The following is a 19,682-nucleotide window of genomic DNA, read 5'->3' as shown; positions in this document are numbered from 1 at the left end:
CCCCAGCATCCATATGGCAGCTCAAAATTGTCTGTAACTCCAGTTCCAGAGGACTTGACTCCCAATGGCATAACAGCAATGCACATAAAAAAAAAAAAAAAAAAAAAAAAAAAAAAAAAAAGTCAACTGCTTCTTGACACTTGCTACACTCAATGAGTGTAGATGTTGAGTGTAGATGATGAGAAGATGCCTAAGATAAAGATTAAAGAAATTCGCAGGCAATGGATTCAGAGCTAGTTTACAGAGACTGTCAAAAAAGATTTATTTTTATTGTCTATGTGCCCATGCATGTAAAAGGAGGCTAGAGCCCCTTTGGAACTACAGTTATAAGCAGTTGCCAGCCACCTAATGTTGGGTGCTAGGAACTAAATTTGGGTCTTCTGCATGAATAGTATATACTCTTAACTGTTGAACCAATTCTCTGGCCCCTGTTTTTGATGTACTTTAAAGACAGAGTTTAACTGTATAGCTCACATTATCCCAAAACTTATGATCATCTTGCCTCAGCCTCCTGGGAGCTGGGACTACAGAGATATGCTACTACTGTCATTAGCCCTTGCTTTTTGAAAGCACTGCTGGTCCCCCAAACAAACTCTCTCTGTTCTTAAAGTTTCTACAATTACTTTAGGTGTTTTGCTGTGAGGTAAATGGTTGCTATCAAGTGGCTGCTACTAGTACATTCAAGTACCATAAAATAAAAAAAAAAAAAAAATAGCTATTTATTTATTGATTCTCAAGTAGCCCAGACTAATCTTGAACTTCCGATCCTTCTATCTCCACCTCCTTTTGTAAGGGCTATGATTATATGCATATGTCACAGGCCCAGCTCCTATAACATCTTTTTAAAACAGACATTGGAGTTGAGAGCTTATACAGCTCAGTGGTAGATTGCTTGCCTGACATAAGCAAGGCTATAGGTTCAATCCCCAGCACTGCAAAACAATCAAATATATGACAACTCTGAGAATATAAGCATACTTTTTTGAGTCTAGCAGTTAAGTTCCCCTTCCCCCTAATGCACACATTTTTAATTTTAGCACTCAGGGGGCAGGTGGATCTCTACGAGTTGAAGCAAGATTGCAAGTTTCAGGCAAAGCAGAGATACACAATAAGACCTCCCTCTCTCTCTCTCTCTCTCTCTCTGTGTGTGTGTGTGTAATAACACATATAAACAACGTATAGTGACATGCACCTGTAATCTCAGCATTCAGAAGGCTGAGGTAGAAGGATCATGAGTTCATAAAGGAACAAGCAAATAAACAGGACAAAAGTAAAAGAGCAAGAAATGAAGTAAAGAACAGAAATTCTGAGGGAAACACCAAAGATTGCCATGTGGCAATTCTCTAGTTTGGCTGGTTGGTCTTCTCTATCCCCTATGTCAGTCTTTGAACAAGATATGTGATGTCCTTTGAGAATCCAAGTGATGAGGCCAGGAACCCAACTCTAGGGCCCAATTTATGGGTGGGAGACAAGATATTGCAGTGTGAGTCACACTACTCCCACATACCAAGTGCTGGGATTAAAGGCATACACCACCATTGCCTAGCTCTACGTTATTTTCTAAGACATGGTTTCTCACTTACCCTGTAGCTCACTGATTGTGCTGGGCTAAAGATCCAAGAGCATGCCTGTTTCCCAGTGTTCAGGTCAAAGGTACACCCTATCACATTCCACTTTTTCGTGTTTGGGCTCTAAACTCAGGTCCTCACACTTGTACAGCATACCCCTAGCTCCCCCTTCTTTTCTATTGGGATGGTGGGCAGGGGAGGCAGATGGTCTCATGTAGGCTGGGCTAACCTTGAACTTACTATGTGAAGCTAGATTTGAATTCCTGATCCTTCTGCTTTCACCTCAAGTATTATGATTATAAGCATGTACCACTATGCCCTGCTTAATGCTTTAAATTTTTTTTAATTTTTATTTTATGTGTATGGGTGTTTGCCTGCCCATCCATTTGTGCACCATGTGTGTGCCATATCCTTGGAAGTCTGAAGAGTGTGTCAAATTTCCTGAAACTAGAGTTATTGATGGTTGTAAGCCTCCATGTGGGTGCCAGGTATCAAACATAGGTCCTCCAGAAGAGCAGCCAGTGCTCTCAACCACTAAGCCATCTCTCCAGTCCCTACTCATGCCGTCTGTTCGTCCGTCCATCCATCCATTGACACAGGGTATCTCTGTGTAGCCCTGGCTGTCCTGTAACTCACTACCTAGACCAGGTTGCCTTAAATTCACAAAGGTGTCTCCACCTCACAAGTGCTAGGATTTAAGGTGTATTCCATCAAGCTTGTTTTATTTTGTGCTTTTTTAAAGCAAGATGACAACTCCATGTTTTTACTGAGCCCTACTCTACCAGGTTTTCTCTTGGGCCACCAACCAGTTCTCAAATCATAACAGGGAAACTTAAGATTAGTTATGAATGCTTGGCCTTAGTGTAGGCTCTTTCCTTGCTATCTCTTATAACTTAATCTGTTTCTCCTCATCTACATTTTGCCTTTAGAATTTTTACTTTTCTTTCATTCTCTATTTCCCATTATCACAGCTTCCTCCATGTCTGGCTGACTGGTGGCTGCCTGGCTGGCTAGCCCTTTTTCTCCCTCATTCTCTTTATCTTTATCTTTCTCCTCTATTCTCCCTGCCCCACCCCATCCCACCTATCCTGCTACTGTCTAGCTATTGGCCATTTAGCTTTTTAGTAGACCAATCAGGTGCCTCAGGCAGGCAAAGCAGTTAAATAAATGCAGTATAAAGAAATGTAACAAAAATTTTATATAGTTAAAGTAATATTCCATAACACCCTACTCAGTACAGTCAAAATTAACCAAGGTTTCAAGATTAATTTGGCTCCAGGAACATAATACATTGTCCTTGACATAGGAATTATTTGTTTAGGCATCATCTAGCACTGAGAACATAGAACATAGTCTACCCACTTAATTATCATTCTCAAAATTCTCATTTTTTTTTTTTGGTGTGATTTTTGTGTTAAAAATTTTTCGTAACATGTTATTTATGTGGGGGGAGAGAGACGTGCCATATCATGCATACATGTGGAGGTCAAAGGATGAGTTTTTTAGAAGTCTATTTTCCCCTTCTATCATGTAGGTTCAGGTAATCAAACTGAGTCACTCACCTTTACTTTTATTATTATTATTTTTTAGACAGGCTGGTCTCAAAGTTGCTATGTAGGCTACGATGGGCATAACTCCTGATCCCCCAAACTACTGCCCGGGCTTACAGACTTGTTTTGCCATATATGTTCCCCTCTCATACCAATTACTTTGTTTTTATTTTAAATATCCTACTTCTAAAAATTAAAAATCTTTTGTCATTACCAAAGAAAACTAATGATAAAATCTTGGAGATAACTGCATTTACTTGGGTCTAAGAAGAATATACATATCTATCAGATTTGCAAAGCTCTTCCATTAAATTTTCATTTGTGACAAAAACAGAGACAAAATATAACAAGACAAATATAACAGCTTCCCACCCTTATCCTTGGTTTCACTTACCACCTTCAGTTGTCTATAGTAAACCAATCCAAAATATTAAGCACAAATTCAAGATAAACAATTCATCAATTTTAAATTACAGTTTTTAGTAGCACGTTAAAATTTTCCATTGTCCCACTCCATCAGATCTGAGACAAAGTCACACTATATACACTGCATCGATGATTTAGTATCAGCATGTTATCAGATGCACTATCTTAGATTTTTGAGATCATGTGTACTCGTTCAGGTAGTATGGTGTAGAAAGATGCACTATCTCAGTATCACATTGCTAATTAACATTCCAGAGTCCTTATTTTGTTAATAACGAATACAAATACTGAAGAAGTAATGCTTACAATTTGAATATACTAAAGAAGAGCTGTTAAGTTGTTGCTGGATTTTTTTTTGGGGGGGGGTGTTTCAAGACATGGATTCTCTATATAGCCCTGGCTGCCTGGAACTCACAGAGCCCTGCCTGCTTCTACCTCACAGTGCTGGGGTTAAAAGGTGTGTGCTATCTTTCATCAAAAACATTAAATTTTTTAATTCAATAAGGAAAAAAGCCGTGTTGTGGCTTCTACAATCTTTAATAAGAATGAATATTTTATCCATGATATTATGAAGGTGAGTAGTAAAAGGTATTAATTTGTATTATGTAGAAACAAAACACAGAAAAACAGTATAACAGAATTCATTTGTGGCTGCTGATACCTACCGAATTTATTCTTTTTGGATAAATGAAAGCGACTGTAATCAAACAGCCACAGGAAGCTGAGCATAGCAGTGTGTGCATGTAGTCAGAAGGCTAAAGCGAGGCAGAAAGGAGCACTGCTGCAACCAGGCATTCGAGACCAGGCTGGGCAACACTGGGAGACCCAGAACCCACAGTTCTGCAGTTTCTTTCTTTTTATTTTTGAGATAGTGTTTCTCTATGTAACTGCCCTGGCTGTCCTGGAACTCTCTCTATAAGTCAGGCTGGCTTCCAACTCACAGAGATCTGCCTGTCTCTGTCTCCCAAGAGCTGGGTTTTAAAGGCATGCGCCACCACTGCCTGGCTGACCCACAGCTTTTACAAAGAACTTAATTTATTTTGTGTGATATGTGCGCACATGTGCACGTGTGTGTACACAGCATATGAGTGCACATGTGCCTCAGTATACATGTGGAGGTCAGAGGAAAATTTTAGGAGTTGGTTCATTCTTCCCAGCATATGGATTCCAGGGATTAAGTTCAGGTCATGAGGGTTGGCAGCAAGTGCCTTTACACAGTGAGCCATCTCTCACACAACCAAGACAGTACCACTTTAACAATATACATAATTACAAAACAACAACAAACCAGTCAAAAGTTTTACAGAAATTGAACCTAGCAGGCAGATAAGGTATTTAGAAAGTTCTTTCACTAAAGACATATCACTAAAAAGAAAATGCATTGGCAGTAGCTATTAACAGTCAAAACAAGTTAAGAAACATACCTCACAAAAAAAAAAAAAAACAAAAAACAAAAAAAAAAAAAAACAGTTGAAACTTGTTTGTATTAATTATGTGCCTTTTTGCTTGTTAGGCAGAGGTCTTAGCAGGCAGTCCTAAACTGTCTAGGCACTCACTGTGTGGAACAGGCTAGCCTTGAATACACACCCATCAACCTGCCTCAGGTCCTCATGCTCCTGTGGCAAGCATCTTACCAACTGAGCTACCTTTCCCTGCCCAAAAGGTATTTGTTACAGATGGGCCTGGGATGTATTTCAGTGATGGAGAACTTGCCTAGCATGTGCAAGGCCCTGGTTCAATCCCCGTATGGAGGGAAAGAGTGCAGTCTTTTTGGTAAAAAAAACTACCAAGATTTCTAAGATGTTAAATGATAGTAAAGCTGAAATTTTCCAATAAAATGTTGTGAAAAGGAATCCATTAAATGGAGAACTTTAAACATAAGGAAGCAGCTATCTAACTGGATTTTCTGATGCAGGTTCAATATTGTGTTCAGTACTGTTGAAGGACTGTGTCAGGCAGCATAAACCAATTTAGAGGCTTATAGGAAAACAGTCAAATACAATTTACAAATACTTTATATTGTGCCTTTCAAGAGATTTTGATTTAATGTTCTATTTTTTCTGTGTGGCAACTTTTAGAAATGCATCCATATTTATATTTGTTATTTACCGTGTGCGCGTACCCCTCACAGCAGCCACAGTGTTCATTACGTTATTAAGAGGACTCACAACTTGCAGGAATCACTTCTCTTCTCCTACCAGGTAGACTCTGAGAAGCAAACCTCAGGTCATCAGGCTTGGCATCAAGTGCCTTTATCTGATGAGCCATGTGGCCCAGCTCAACTTCTAGCAATTTTAAGATTATCCTCACTCATTCCCTAATAATTCTTCATCTCCTCAGATCACACTAGCCATGTCAGGACATGTATTCTTTGTTAAACAAAAAAATACATTCTGATATACTAAGCATTGAGCCTTTAACAGTGACTACTAACCCTCTCCTGAAGATTATGTTTTTTTTTTTTTTTTTTTGGTTGTTGTTTGTTTGTTTAAGACAGGGTTTCTTTGTGTAGCTCTGGCTGTCCTAGAATTAGCAATGTAGACCAGACTTGGTGGCCTCGAACTCACAGAAATCCACCTGCTTCTGCTTCCTGAGTGCTGGGATTAAGGTAAGCACCATCACTGCCTGGCTGAAGATTATGCTTTATTGTGGGAGGATAATAGACAAGCACATTAGCATATATACTATACAACTTCACTTGGGTAGAGGTACTGGAGGAAACTGAACTCAGGATCTAGCACATGTCAGGCATTTACTTTATTATCACTGACCTATATACTCCCAGGCCTGTTCTATGACAGTCTGATGGCAAAGGAACAGAATGAAAAGAATCCTTTAATGCTGCTGTCAATGAAAGAAACCAAACATAGGAGAATCTCTATGTCAACAATGATGACAATTCCTGAGAAATAAAGTGTACTGTGAACTGTATACAAGATGATGCTATGTAGTAATAGGAATTCAAGCATTCCATCCTGGAGAGAGGTTCATTAAGACTTAGGAGGAAAAAAAAAAAACTTAAGTAGGAGATGGTTCAATGTAAAAGCACTTGTCACTACACCTGATAACCTGAATTTGATTCTTGGAAGCCAATGGTAAAGAGAAAGTTGTTTCCTGATTGCTATATCTTTATACAGCATGTGCCATGTTTGTGCACGCACACAAAATAAATATTTAAAAAGAAGCAAACAACACTTCCATGTCCCAGGAAGCCCTTGTAACTTTAGAAGACTTTTAAGTCCCCCTGCGAGGCTCTAAAAGTAGTGAATAACTGCTGGGGAGAAGTTTCCTGAAAAGCCAGGCTGTCTGAAAGTTATACGAGAAGTTCTAGGGATGCAGCTTTTGTGAATGGTCACCCATTCTGAGGTGGCCTTTTAGGTGATGCAGTTGCCTTTGAGTTGTCCATACTCCTGTTAATTTATCCTCATTCATATTCCTGCTAAACAATTCCAATAATTTCACTGGTTTAATAAGTTAGATTTGGTGGAAGTTACTTTGGTCTGTCATATGTTTATTCATGTTTCCCCGGCAAATGTCACACAGCAAACATATGAAGCTGGAGGAGGCTCAGAGATATAAAATGATAAGGTACCCTAAAACTGCAAGTAAATAGAATCAAGACACTTATATTCCTAATGTGATACACCTGGAGGAAATGCTAGTCTTTTTAGAGGAGAGGCATTCTACCTTTGACTTTGTTTAGGCAAATAAAACAAAGAACAACTTAAGGCACATTCAAAGTTGTCCTAATTAGCTTTTTGTCACCTTACACAAGTTAGAGTTGCCTGGGAAGAGAAATTTCAATTCAGAAAATGCCTCCATCAAAGGCAATGCTTGTACACAAGTCAGTGGGGGCATTTTCTTGATTAATGATTGGTATGAGGGCCCAGACCATCTAGGATGGTGCCAGCTCTAGGCAGGTGATCCTGGGTGATATAAGGAAGCAGGCTCAGTAAAGCAGTGATCCTCTGGTATATGCTCCAGTAACTCCCTCAAGTGTCTGCCTTGGCTTCTCCTAATGATAGACTATAACCTATAAGCCAAATAAACCCTCCCCCATCCACAAATTGTTTCTGATCATGGTACTTCATAACAATAAAACCTAATATATTACAAAACAACACAGTCCCATTCTGTAACTCTTCGTATTTGAGTCTATTAATCTGGTATTCAAACTGATTTCATCTGACACTGGCATCAATGGTGGTTTGTCCAAAGCATAAGTATGCTCTCATACTGGATTCAAATTGGCAATACTAACTCAGGTTCCTGAGTAATGAGTTACAGGTATGTGCCACCATACCCAAATGATTTTTATTTTAGAAAATAAAATAACCAGGTAGTGGTGGCAGACTCCTTTAATTCCAGAACCTGGGAGGCAGAGGCAGGTGGATCTCTAAATTCAAGGCCAGTCTAGTCTAAAAAGAAATTCCAGGACAGTTCTTGCAAGGAGAAACTGCCCCCCCCCCAATAAATAAATAAAAAGAAAGAAAACTCAACCATGAAGCCTTGTCACCAACAACATAGGATTCCTATTTTACTGTTCAGAGTTGCTGCTTTAGTAAATGAAAAGGGATGAAAATGAGATCTCACATTAATGATACATTTTAAAAAATTTTTCCAGACAGGGTTTCTCTGTATAACAGTACTAGCTGCCTGGGAACCCACTCTGTAGACCAGGTTGGCATCAAACTGACTAAGATCCACTTGCCTCTACCTCCCAAGTGCTGGGATTAAAGGTGTTCACCACCACTGCCAGGATACATCAATGACACTTTATGGACATGAAAGAACACCTGCGTATAAGCATTTGTTCACACTTGCAGGTGCAGAAGATAAACTCATAGGAGCTGGTTCTCTCATTCTACCATACGGGTTTTAAGGATAAAATTCATAGCCTTGAGAGGTTTGGTGGCAAGGACCCTTTTGCCCTGACTCATTTGACCACCTTTACCCAAGTGCCTTGGTAAGCACGCTGATTCTACTCTTTCTTCTTTACATATATTCTTGCTGGACTAATTTTCCTCCTCACACTCAAATTCCCTATATTTCCTAGCCAGAAAAAGACATCAATTTTTCCTGGGATCTGGAGAGATGGCTCAGCAGTTGAGTATGCTTGCTGCTTTCCTAGAGGATCTGAGTTTTGGTTCCTAGTAGCCATACTAGGCAGCTGATGACTACATGTAACTCCAACTCCAAGGAATATAAAACCATCTTCTGGCATCTGACAATACCTGTACCACAGAGCATACACTCAATACAAACATACACATAATCTTTAAAAAATTTAAAACTTATTTGATTATTTTATGTGTATTCTTATTTATATATTTATTATTAAGGTTTTGCCTGTGCGTATGTTTGTGCACCACATGCGTGCCTGCTGCCCAAGGAGGTGATGAGCCCTTCGTGAGTGTTGGGAATTACACCCAGGTCATTTGTAACAAGTACTCTAATTCTCTGAGACAATTCTCCAGATCTGAAAATAAATCTTAAACCATTTCCCCCAACAAGGCAGCCAAAAAATCTGACCAAGGTTGATATGAGTGGATAGTTGACTAGTTTTATACAATTAAAAAATAAGATCAGTGAGGTGACTCCCACATATTGTCTTCTGATCTTCATACTCATACCATAGCACATATAAAAGTATGTTTACAAGTAAATAAATGTAATTCACAAAATGTAATAAATTAAAGGAATAAAGTGGGTTTGTGTTAAAACTTAAGGATAGATAATAAAGGATAATGACCAGGAGGGGAAGAAGTAGTTCCTATGTAAGAAGCAATGTTCTTTTTAAAAACCTTGGAATTAGTTAAATGAGATATTGAAATAGAAATACATTTATGTTGTAATACTTTTAGTTATACAATACACCAAATACTCTTCACATTTGTGCACTTGCCTATTTTATTCAGATTCTTCACAAAGGTTAATTATTTTCTATCATGAGCATGACTCTCTAAAAGACTGAGCTAATAAGTCATATTAATCTAGCAATTTTATAGAAAATGAAATATTTAAATGTCAACAAAATTGCTTAAAATACACTAACAATTTTGGTGTCTTCTTTCTTTTTTTTTTTTCCAGTTTGCATCATAAATTTTATTCCCGATTCGGGACAGATTCATTTCATTCCCCCCAAATTTATCGCATGTTGCCCTGGACAGGTCTAGGAAGCTCTCCCTCCCCGCCCTATTTCCAGGAAAGGGAGAAAAAGGCAGGGACCAGGAAAGTTTCACAGTTCCCAGCTTTCTTACCCTCCCTTCTCAACAGAGGATATTTTTTTTCTGTCTATTATCCGTTTCATCCATTCAATGAAAAAAAAAATTAACTAAACTCCTGAAGTACTGGGCGGGGGTCCTTGTCCTCAGTTGGACATCACATTAGGGGTCACCAATGGGAACGGGAGGAGAGGGGAAGAGGTGCATCACTGTTTCTGCTGAAGGGCTTCCTTCCTTGCTGCGTCTTTGTTGCAGCTGTGCGTCCACCTCGACTGCTGGCAGCTGCACATAGCGGACCACTGGGCCCCTGATGAAGCAGTTCTTGACTGACAACATGTGAGGGTACTTCTCAGGGTCTGTGGCACTGATATCGGTGAGTCTGATATTGAGGTACTGGTCCAGAGTGGAGGGTTCCACAGATGCTTAGGTCATTCTTGAGTTCCACGACCACACCCTTGCCCACAAGGGATTTAAAAAAGGAGTAGAAGAGCATGGTGCTGGCGACAGGCGTGACGGCCTGGACCATGGCGGATAGGGCTGAGGGCTGCAGGCCAGTGGCTGGGTGGGAGCCGGAGCCCAATTTTGGTGTTTTCATAGATGCATATCTATGTGTGTATGCATGTGTGTCGTAGGCAGAGGCTGATATCAGTCAGGTGTCTTCTTCAGTGGCTCTCCATCTTACTTTTTTGAGACAGGGTCTCACTAAACTAGTGCTCACCTGTTAGGCTACACTGGCTGTCTAGCAAATCCCTGGGATCCTCCTGTCTCCAGCTCCCCAGCACTTCGATTATAATTACTTGCTCTGGACCCAAATACAAATTAGCCTTTATGGCAGGGATTTTACAGACCCACCTCCCCATCCCAAAATTGCCTACTTTCTGAATCTGTGAATAATATCATTGTAGCAAATTTATCCTAAACATCAAGCTCCTTTGGGCTTAAAAGTCCTTTGGTTAGTTCTGTGAATTTATACATCTAGTATACAGTAGTTCCCCTTATTGATGGTTTCAATTTCTATAGTTTCAGGAGCACATTACTGTAAGAGAGCAGGCCCCAGCCCTGCCTCTTTAAAAAGTATATCCTTATACTGGTTGACCTCTACAAAGACTCAAAACTAACACAGAATAACATTAAAGACTAATATACCTCCATTAATTTTTGGCTCAAAAAGATAATAAAAATCTCCAAACAGCAAATGCTTGGAAGTTTAGCTGGGTGGGATCTTGCCCTGCGGATACCACTCCCTTTACTCAACCTCTCAATTTGTTTATCTCCTTGAACATAGGATTTAGCTCTATTCCATTTCCTGTTGCCCCTTTTCTCAATCAGTACATTTTGTATTTTCATTTTTTCAGCTTGCTCCTTTTCGCTATAAATCTTTGTTAGAGTTACCACTAATCACAACACAACAGAGCAAAGTATACTAAGAATGATCTCTAGACAACATACTAAGATCCTTCTCCTCTGAAAGCTCGAGTCACCCCCAGTTCAAACCACTCAGCACCACTGTCTTCCGTGCTCCCACTAGTAAGGACGTTAAGCAGTGCTTAAAGTATTCCACTGCTTTCCTAACCCAAAGTACTAAAGTCCAAACTCTTCCAAACAAAATATGGTCAGGCCTATCACAACAATACCCCAGTCCCTGGTACCAACTATTGTCTTAGTTAGGGTTTCTATTGCTATAAAGAGATACCATGACCATGGCAACTCTAAGAAAAACATTTAATTGAGGTAGTGGCTTTCATTTTCAGAGGTTCAGTCCATTATCACATGGCTGGGAGCATGGCAGTCAACAGAAAGTACGCTGTGACACTGGGTGGTTCCTTGAGCATAGGCGATCTCAAATCCCACCCCACAATAACACACTTTCTTAAACAAGGCCACACCTTCTAATAGTACCACTCCTTATGAGATTGTAATAGACAATTACATTCAAGCTACCACATTATGTGTATAAGTGTTTGGTACAGACAGGCAGATCTCTGTGAGTTTGAGCCCAGCCTGGTCTATGTACTGAGTTCCAGGAGATTCAGAGCTACATAGTGAAACCCTGTTTCAAAAAACAAAAATAACCCAAAATACCATTTCAAAAACAATTTGCATAAAATTATCCTAAGTAATTAATATATAAATTATGTATGGTCTTTACATAGAAAAATTTATCAAAATAACAGTAGTATTCTAATCAACATTTACAAGTTAGCAAAAACAGACTAAACCTTCTCCAGCTCACACGTAAAATTTCACTAATGCAGACCACATTCTGTAAAATAAACATACTTTGATGTACTTAAATGAATAATAAAAAAATCAAACAAAACCTGTTCTTAATTCATAAGAAATTAAAGCATAAGTCATTAACATATAAGGCAGTTGTAAAACCCCCACTTTGAGATTAAATGACATATTTCTAAATAATATAAAAGTTAAAAAAAAAAAAGTCAAAGAAATTTAAATGCAGTCTGAAGTAGGGTCTAGGAAAATGGCTCAGCAGTCAAGAGCACATAATGGCCCTGCAGAAAACCCACCTTCAGTCTACAGCCTCACTGTCTGTAACTCCAGCTCTAGGGGCTCTGATGCCTCTGGCCCCTGAGGGCATCTGCACTCTCACATACACACTCAAACACAGACACTCACACACAGATTCATGTAATCAAAACATTTTAAAAAATAAGGCAGCTCATAAGAAATGAAAACACAATTTATCATAACTTGTGGTTACAGAAAAAACAGGGCTCTCAGGGAATTTTACAACATCTAATATGTAAAATAAAAAAGTCTGAAATCAATAATCTTAGCTTCTATTTTAGGAAACTAGAGAAAAGATGAAGGGCATGTTTGTATTCATCTATAATTCTGGCACATGGGAGGTGAAGCAGGAGGATTAGAAATTCAAGGTCATGGTCATTACACAGGAAGGTTGAAATCAGGCACATTAATATATGACACTACCTCTAAAAGAGGTGGGGAGAGGTATTTGGTTTGGCCAGTAAAGTTGCTGCCAAGCTTGATGACTTGAGTTTACTATCTGGGTCTTACTATCTGGGAGGAGAGAATGATGATGACTCTCTTGAATTGTCCCGACATTTACATTTATACCATGGCACCCCCCCACACACACATTAAATAAATAAAATGTAAAACAAAACTTACGGAACTTTATGGAGATTTTTGTTTTTTAAGAGAATTTACAACTTCTCTATAAATTTCTTTTGGAAGATAAAATAGAAGAAATATTTTCTAGCTCATTGTATTAGAAAACATTATTCTGAGGCTAGAGAGATTACTCAGTAGTTAAGGGAACTTGCTGTTCCTCCAGACCACTAGAGTTTGTTTCCCAGAACCCATATCCAGCACTTTATAAACACCTGTAACACCAGTCCAGGGGAACAGACGACCTTTTCCCACTTCCATAAAAACACCCACGTGACGTATATGTTCATTCAGATACACATTCATTTTAAAAATAAAAAACATTACTCTATAACTCTAAAATTCGACATACAATTGGAAATTATATATAGACCAGTGTGTGAACATAGATTAAAAAATTCTCTAAATAAATATGGAAAATCCAAAGTTAAATAATTATACATCATAACCAAATGAAATTTACTCTAGGCAAGCAGCAACATGCCTCAGTGCTTAAAAAAAAAAAATCAGTTGATGTAATACAGAATATCAATAGGCTAAAGAGAATCAAGCAACCAACTAGCATTCACAACTTTAAAAAAAATACCTCAAGAGTAATGAAAAACTCTCCAACTTGATGAGTATCAACAAATAACTTCTAGCTAATATTATCTTTAGTAGTGACAAACTAAAAGCTTTCCTACCAGTTCAGACACCAGGAAGGGGATAAACCCTCCAAAAGTAGATTATCAGTCCTATTTCTGGAAGTTCAACATGCCAAAAAAAGAAAACAAAAGTTACAGATTGATAAGACACACAGCTGTCTTTGTTAGAGATGACATGGCAGTCTGGTTGAAATACCCAAACAGAGGTTATGGATATAGCTCAGTGGTAGAGTGCTTGCCTGACATCCTATAGGAACTGGGTTCAATGTCTAGGGTAATAAAGGGTGCCCCCCAAAAAGGTGATATACCCCTGAGTGTTTGTGTGCATGTGTGTACACGTACATGTATACTCAGGAGACAGAAGCAAGTGGAGCTCTGTGATTTGAGGCCAACCTGGTCTACAAGTGAGTTCTAGGCCAGAAGGAGAATTCCAGCTCTGAAAGGGCTACCAAACAACCAAAAACAGAATCAGAAAAAGAAGTGGGCCTAGTTTAAGAGAATTAAGCCCTGGAGGTTTAACCTTCATGAATGAGCTAGTCTCCTAGAGTGGGTGGGGTCTCAAGAACAGATTAGTTTCTGAGAGCAGATGAGGCCACCATTCCTATTTGGCCCTTTCTATTTTTTAAGTTTTTATGCCTTTAAAACCTTTTTTTTTTAAAGTTACAACTATTTATTGTACATGAGTGTGCTATGAAGTACTCACTATGTACACTATATTGCACTCACAGGTTCAATAAAGAACTAAGTGGAAGAGGTAAGGTAGGACTTGTGGACAGGAAAAAAGTGTGCTGATAAAAAGTGTGGAGTCGCTAGGAAACTGAATATGTCATGCTAAAAAAGGGTACTGCCACGCTGTAGCGCATAGACAAAAAATGTGGGTTACTTTAATTTTTAAGAGCTAGCTAGTAATAAGTCTAAGCTACTGATGGAGCATTCATGATTAACAGTAAGTCTTTGAGTTATTTCGGAGTTGGCTGATAGGACAGAAAAATCCCACCTACATATGCCCACATGTGTGTGCCTGGAGGACAGAGGTCAGTCTTTGGAAGCTGGTTCTCTCCCTCTGTAGTGGAATTCAGGGATCACACTCAGGTTGCCAGGATTGGGCAACAAGTGCTCTAACCCTCTGAGACACCTCACCAGCAGTGCGCCTTTCTATTTCTCTGCTGGCTGTGAGATGCGATAACCATCAACAGAGGGCTATCAATGCTAGCTGAACTTTTCAATCACCTTAATCATGCAACAAAAAAGTATATCTCTTTTCTTTAAAATAATCTTGTGTGGGGTGTTACTCTGACAGACCCAACCATGGGTTTTTTTGAGGATCATGGAAGTACTTTGAGGGTTAGAAAAGCCATTGAGTGTTTAGAACTTGGCAAGCTGCTCTGTGGGAGCTTGTCAGATATCCCCGAGAGCAGTGCAAATGATGAGCTTGTGAAGCTCAGAGGGAAGTTTTAAAACCACCATGGCCATTTACTATTGTGAGTTAAGATTCTGAGGTTCTGGTAAGCTAGGGTTGACATATCAGCCATGATATACCAGAGACCAGCACCACTCAAGTAAAACTTTTGCTTTACTGGGACAAATGATGCTGGTCTGCCGGAGCTGAAAAACTGGCAGTGATTAAGAAAAACCACCCATCAATGAGGTGAACTCTAGGAAGTTTTTCCTCAGAGTTAGCACACAGAAGATGTGTTCTAAAGGCGGCCAAGGTTGTACTTCATTCCAGCAGCCAAACTTGGTAGTTTAAGAGTCACCCAGGTGGTACTGGTTTTGAGGCATGAAGACGTCAGGAAGAGCAGCTGAGGCCTAGCACTATGTGGCAGGAGAATCCCTGAAGAGAGCTCAGGAGAGGCTATTAGTAAGTGTGCAGTTCAGCTGCAGCAAGAGACCCCAGCACCAAGGACAGCAGCTGTAGAACAACAGAGGCGGTCTGAACTTAGATGATATGATATGTGTGGGCTGCAGAGAGCAGGACCAGAGAGATGTGACTCAAACCCTTTGGAGCAACCCAAATCATGAGAGGATTCCATACATTGGACACTGAGTTATTTACACAGTTGAAATTCAGTGGTGCTTTGATTTGACTGTGATTATGCCCTGGCTCTTAGCTCTTGAAATAAAATATTTAACTAATATTTTATTTTATAGGATCCCATAATTGAGAGATGCTGAAATTTAAAAGAGATTTTGGATTTTCTTTTTCCTCCAAAATAGGGTTTCTCTGTGTAGTCCTGGCTGTCCTTGAACTCACTCTGTAAACAGGCTGTCCTTGAACTCACAAAGATCCACCTTCCTCTGCCTCCAGAGTGCTGGAAATAATTCTACCACATATAGCCACAGTACCTGCTCTTAACCTTTGTGTTATCTCTCCAGCCCATAAACTCAGACGTACTCAGACGTAATAAAAATAAAGTTCATGTGGAAAAGCAAAACACTGTAGCTAAAATAATATTGAAGAAAAATAAAAGATTGATACTACCTTAACTTTTAGACTGACATAGTAAATAACAGAGTGTAGTACTGATAAAAGAACAAAGAGACACAACAGAGGGCTCAAAAATAACTCATACAAAGATCTCGGACAAGGAGGAAAGGCAATTCAATAGGATAAGAATATTCTTTTTTGTTGTGGTTGGGTTTTGTTTTCTGTAGCTCAGATAGGGTTTCAACTCATTATGTAGCTTAGGCTAGCCTTGAACTTGATAATTAGAATAATACATATTTTTGCTTTAAAAATTCATTAAGAACTGGGTGGGCAGTAGGGGCACAGATCTTTAATCCCAGCACTCCGGGGCCGGAGGCAGAGACAGGCAGATCTCTGTGAGTTCAAGACCAGCCTGGTCTACAGAGTGACTTCCAAAACAGCCAGAGTTATACACAGAGAAATCCTGTCTGGGAAAACAAAACAAAAAAGGATTTATTTGTTTGTTTGTTGTGTGAGTGTTTTGCCTGCATTTATGTATGTGTGCTTGTTAGCTAAGGAGGTCAAAAGAGGGTCACTGGGAGTCCTGAAAATGAAGTTACAGATGGTTGTGAGCAACTAAGTAGGTGCTGGGAATTGAACTTAGGTCCCTGCAAGAGCAACAATATCCATCTGTGCTAGTTAGTTTTTTGTCAATTTGACACAAGCTAGAGTCACCTGAGAGAAGAAATACTGAGCAAGACCCTCCATTGAACTGGCCCCAGGACATGTCTGTGGGACATTTTCTTGTTAGCTGGTTGATATGGAAGAGCCCAGCTTACAGTGGGCAGTGTCATCCCAGAACAACTAAGTGATCCTTTGTTATATAAAAGGTAAACTGAACAAGCCATTCTACCTCCAGGTTTCTACCCCAACCTCCTTTTATGACAGACTGAAAGCTGTAAGATGAAATAAATCTTCCTTCCATAACTTGCTTTTGATCATAGTGTTTATCACAACATGAGCAATCAAGTTCTAAAAATGACAAGACGAAGAAAACCAGCATCTTACAAATGCTAACTTTATAAAAAATTCAGCATTAGCAAAAATCACTAGCTCAAAGAGAGATGTGACCAAAAGGAAGCACAAAGTTAAAGTATATACTAAGTACTTTCCAATTTAGAACAAATTAGAACTAAATTATTTCAGTCCACTGAGATGTACCATGATTTATGCATAAGATAAATAAGTACAAATCTATCCATCATAGGAGACATACTGGGAAAGTTCTCATAAAACTGCAAAACGATTATTTTATCACATTTATAAGAAATACTTTTCATAAGCTGGGCATGTCAGTGCATGTCTTTAATTCTAGTACTTGAGAAGCAGAGGCAGGCAGATCTCTGTGAGTTCAAGACCAGCCTGGTCTACAAAGTGAATTCCAATACAGCCAGAGATGTTTAAAAGAGAAACTTTGTCTTGAAAACCAAAACAAAATTCTAACAAAACACACAAACATTATTATAATTAGAGTCTGAGGAATAGCAAAAGCTAGAGGCTGGCTGTCAGAGCCTAGGGTTTTAAAAGCCACAGGTTATATTTTTACCATGGTTTGACCATACTCCATGTTTCACTGTCTGTCTCTTGCTTTCAGGTGAGGTAATTTAAGATTTTCTTAAGAGCTAATGCACTTATTAGAAGACATATGAAGGCTAAGAAGCAGTATTCTGACCACACACACACACACACACACACACACACACACACCAAAAACCAACAAAGAAAAAAAAGCCACTCCGTAAATGGGAACTGCCACTGATTTTTTTTTTTTTTGAAACATACTACATAATACTAAGAAAGGGGCTGCTATAATTTAAGATTTACTTAACTGAGGGGCTAGAGAGATGGATCACTGGTTTATAGCACTCATTGTTTTTGCAGAAGACCCAGGTTTGATTCCCATCATCATCATGGTAGCTCACAACCATTCAGAACTCCAGTTCTAGGAGATCCATACCCTCTTCCAACTTCTGGCATGAGGCATGCACATGCTATATATATATATATGTACATGCAGGCAAAACTTTCATACATATAACATACACATAAAATAATAATAATAATAATAATAGGAACAGGAATAGAAATAAACTTACTTAGCTGAGCACAGCACATGGGGGATGGAGACAGGAGAATCAGGAGTTCAAGGCCTTGGCTACACAAAGCTAGAGGCCAGCTTGTGCTACAAGAAACCCTGTCTCAAAAAAGTCAAAACCAGGGGCTGGAGACATTTCTCCATGGTTAAGAGCTCTGGTTTTTCTTCTATAGGACCCAGATTCAGTTTCCAGCACTTACATGGCAGCTTACAGCTGTTTATAATTCCTGTTCTAGGGGATCTGACACCCTCACACAGACATACATGCAGGCAAAACATCAATGTAAATAAGATATAAATAAAAAAAATTTTTTTAAAGAGTCAAAACTAGTAAGTATTTTTAAAAAACTAAATTAGGTTCAGCAAAATGGTTCAGTGGGTGGGAGCATTTCTCACCAAGCCCAACTATCAAAGTTCTATCCCTGGAACCCACACAGTGAAAGGAGAAAACTGACTTTTGCAAAATGTTCTCTGACCTCCATACATATGCAATATGCCCCTCCACTCACAACCTATGAAATAAATAAAACAAATATAATTGTTAAAAACTAAATTAAGATTTTACAAACTGGCAACTCTCCTGAAAAATCCACAGGTTGTGGATTCTAATTCAGCTTATATTTTGGTTTGAATATACAAATTCTCCTAAGAATAATAACACTATTTTATACTTTTTTTTTTTTTTATGCTGTACTTCCCCATATTCCTGCTGATATCTATACTGAGGACAGCTAAAAGGTATTGAAATAGATGTTTCCAGGCAGACAGGCAAGGATTGTATGATCCAAGACGTAAGTTACATAAGAGTTCTTTATAGCAAACCACACTTTCCTTAGTAAATGTTTTGAGGTGAAAGTTGTTTACATGAAAACACATTCTGAACACTTACACAGACGAATTTTTTTACCGTTATTAATAATAATGGTTTTGCTGCTGCTACTGCAGCTGCTTCTGCTTCTTAGAATACACAAAACTGAAGTATTGAAATGTCTTAGATTATATTATGTCACCATTATTAACTTGATTAAGAGTCCAACAATTGTGGTCTTTACTTTTTTCTTGAAGACAGTAAGTAGTTTCCCCCTTCAGCATCAATTTCAAACACAAGGACAAATAACATTAGGCCTGGAATGGTGGCACACAAATTTAGTTCCAGAGGCAGAGACAGACAATACTCTGTGAGATCAAAGACAGTCTGTTTTACAAAGGAGTTTCAAGCCGGCCAAGGCTACATAATGAGACCTGTCTCAAAAAAAGCCAAGTGTGGTGGCACACACCTTTAATACCAGCACTCTGGGAGACAGAGGCAGGTAGATATCTGTGAGTACAAGGCCAGCCTGGTCTACAAATCAAGTTCCATGTGGGTCAGGACTGTTACACAGAGAAACTCTGTCTCAAATATAAAAACAAGAAAAGGATTTTGTACACACCTACAACTTCACACTTTCAGAGGCTGAAGCCAGAAAAATCATAATGTGAAGCCAGCCTAGACTAGAAACAGTCCCTGGTTTAAAACACAAAAGATTTGCTGGACCAGTGAGATAGTTAAGTGGGT

The 19,682-nt window shown here is 39.0% G+C and overlaps 1 protein-coding gene and 1 pseudogene across 4 annotated transcripts in view; both read right to left on the bottom strand.

Moving 5' to 3' along the window:
- Rbm6 (RNA binding motif protein 6) overlaps window positions 1-19,682 on the bottom strand; it is a 99,420-nt gene that overhangs the window by 28,071 nt on the left and 51,667 nt on the right. The gene's annotated exons all lie outside the window — the stretch shown is intronic.
- LOC127236871 (U6 snRNA-associated Sm-like protein LSm2) lies at window positions 9,939-10,261 on the bottom strand (annotated as a pseudogene).

Source organism: Phodopus roborovskii, unplaced genomic scaffold (genome assembly GCF_943737965.1).
Source record: "Phodopus roborovskii unplaced genomic scaffold, PHOROB, whole genome shotgun sequence".
In the NCBI taxonomy this organism is placed as follows: Eukaryota; Metazoa; Chordata; class Mammalia; order Rodentia; family Cricetidae; genus Phodopus; species Phodopus roborovskii.
Note: the sequence above shows the minus strand (reverse complement) of the source record. Positions and strands in the feature narration are given on the sequence as shown.